This window comes from Sipha flava, unplaced genomic scaffold, assembly GCF_003268045.1.
Source record: "Sipha flava isolate LNK unplaced genomic scaffold, YSA_version1 323_pilon_pilon, whole genome shotgun sequence".
Classification (NCBI taxonomy): domain Eukaryota; kingdom Metazoa; phylum Arthropoda; class Insecta; order Hemiptera; family Aphididae; genus Sipha; species Sipha flava.
In genome coordinates, this window is record NW_020273008.1 from 728,437 (window position 1) to 731,607 (window position 3,171).

General features: G+C 25.2%; 1 pseudogene; it reads right to left on the minus strand.

Moving 5' to 3' along the window:
• Nucleotides 1-247: 247 nt before the first annotated feature.
• Nucleotides 248-2,643, minus strand: LOC112686716 (annotated as a pseudogene).
• Between the last annotated feature and the right edge of the window lie 528 nt (nt 2,644-3,171).

Genomic DNA, 3,171 nt, shown 5'->3' on the forward strand with positions numbered 1-3,171 from the left:
AAAATTGAAAAAATCTCCCATCCTCTCAAATTTTTTTTACTATTTTATAATTTTATAAAAAAAATTTAGATAGTAAAATATTTAACAATAGGAACAATAACCATATTTGAATAAATACAAAATTTACATCCAACACAATGTTATGGAAAATTATCTACTCCAATACTTCATCAAGTCAAAACTTCTTTATTATAAAATGCTATATAAAACCATACAATATAAAATATATTAACACAATAAATAATGATCAAATCAACAAATCTAGCTTTCTTTTTTTTTAGCTAATTCGTTTAAAACTTCTTCTGCTGAAATAGAAATATTTTTATAAAGTGCCATAAGCGTTAGGCCATTTAGCCGTTCCTGCAACAAATTAATTTATTAATAAAGTGTATTTCATTTATTACAAAATATATTTTACTTCTTTTATTGTATTTCTTGTGTAACTCTTTAATCTTTTTAAACAAGAGATCATCCTTTCCGGAGTAGCGGTTGAAATCGGTAAAGTACACAATATGCTCAAAAAATTAAAGATATTAGGATATATTATGTTATTACATTCTTTAATTGCATCTAGTCCTGATTTAGGTTTGTTTTCAACTCTTTGTAGTTTGATTTTCCACATTTGCAACTCAACTCTCACAGTATTTAAATCAAATTCTGGAAGATACAATTTGACAAGATCATCAAATTCATTCGGCACATTACCAGATTCATAATCAAATAAACATTGAAAACCTATAATATTAAATTCAAAATATTAAACATGTTTAATATACCACTCACACAATATTTGTATTAGGTAGGTATATCTTATTTGTTGATATTTAACTAACCATAAAAAACATTTCTATGATCTAAAAACCTGTCATTCAATTGGTTTATAAAACTATCAATGAACGGAATGCATATAGTGATTTGATAATAGGCCTCAGGATCTAAAGGGCCATTTTCATTCATTAATGGATTATTTCTGTGTTTTTGCCTCTTATTCAATCGATCAACAATAATGGTTATATCCAAAATATCTGCCATACTCTAATAAAATGTAAAACCAAAAAATGTATTGACTTATTGAAAGAAAAATAAAAAGGATTAAAATTAAATTTTATAAGATAGTTACTTTGGCATTTTCAAACATCATATGAAATTCAATATCTATATTTTCTCTTAGATGTTTTAGAGCTTTCACATTGTCATCAGCTAACTCAACCGCTTCTCTTAAATTTATTTCTATTTTTTGAAGTTGCTTACATAGTGGTAAACTATAACAAAATAGAACCTTTACAAAAAATAATTGATAAAATATAAACGACTAATTTTGTGAATGGTACAAAATAATATTTATTATAAAATTCATAAAATTATTTACTAAATACTAGATAAAATACAAATAGAATTAAAAATAAAGAATTACTTTTATGATTTGTAGAGATATTAGGAATTTGGAATCCATTGACTTCAATAAAATATAAGCATCTACTGTAGATAAATCGTTCCACTCTAATATTTTTTCAAGTGAAACTACTACAAATGAAAATAATTCAACAAAATCATTAATTGCATCATATCGCTGGATCCATCTTGTTGCACATAGGCGCTTCAATGTCTTAACTTTTGAATCTAAGTCACTTTCACTTATTGCTGTTAAAATCACTTGATGACGCTTAGGGGAATTAAAAAAAAACAATACATTTTTTGAATAGTTCCTAAGCAATTTCGTACAGGTTGAATATTGCAAGTAGATGACACAGCTAAATTCAACGTATGTGCAACACAATGCACATATTAAGCTTTTGGGTACTTATTTCTTATTATTGTTTGAACGCCTTTTATGTGCCCTGACATATTTGTCCACAAATATTGTCACAATTAATACCACATGAATTCAAGCCTTAAACAAAGTTAATCCACAGTTTAATAAATAACTGATACCCAAGCGATAAGATTTGTAAAATCATGTCTATTTTTATGTAACATATATTAATTACCATTTAAAATTGCTGAAGCTAAGTTATCACCCGTTAAACTTGTAACTTCTGTAAATTTTAAAAAACTTTCATAAACATTTTTTTCTTTCCCAGTACCAACAAGATATCTTACACAAATAGTAAGTTATTCTACAACAAAAATATCTGTTGTCTCATCTGCAAGAACACTAAAAATAATGTGACTCTTTAACTTCTTTCACAACTTTTTTCAAAATAATATCACAACAAGTGCTTATAATTTCATTTTGAATAGTTGGGCTAATATATTTATTTCGATAGCTTGATGAAAGAAAGTTTTTTAAATGTTCTATGTCTTTTGCTTTATATTTCAGTAAAGCTCGAAAATTCCCTTCATTCATCTCAGGTTCACCTAGAAAAATAATGACAAAGAAAGGCCCAATAAGTTCAAGTTTGAGTTATGGCTCTTATTAAAAATAATTATTCCTTAACTAAAATAAAATTGTATCCAAAATATATAGTAGATAAAATATATTAGAGCTAATAGTATTATAGTATTTTAATATAATTTAAAAAAAACTTACCATCAAATGACAAAGCACCGAAGTCCCTATAACCCCTTAAAGCAATCTCTTGACGACCACATACCAAAATACTATCAATAATAGGAATTAAATTCTCTCGGTTTTCTTTAACTTTTTTTGCTCTGAAATTATACAAATTTAGATTCATTTATAATCAATAATATTTTAAAACTAAACAAACTAAATTTGTAATAAAAAAATAATACAACTTTATAATAAAAATAGAATGTTAAAAAATATTTAAATCTACCTGTCTATGTTTAATTTGTTTATAATCTTAGGTTCTTTTGAAGATGCAATATTCAAAATTAATCAGCTTTTTCTAGAGCTAGTTTAAGATATTCATGTTTAGCATGATTATTTAAAGTCTAATATAATAAATAAAACATACATATTAAATATTTATAATAATATAAGAAAATTTAAAATGTGTGATCATAACTTTATAGACATACTTTTAATGCTTTTTTAAAGTTATCTATTGGTTTAATCACAAGTGTATATAATTTTTGACATACAAATCCACCAGTTCTTGAAAAAATCAAACATACTTTACAAAAACCTCCTTGGCTTATCTCTGAGTATGTTAACCACTTGAACATTTTTAACCAATGGTGTTGAAATTTGAGATTCCTACCTTT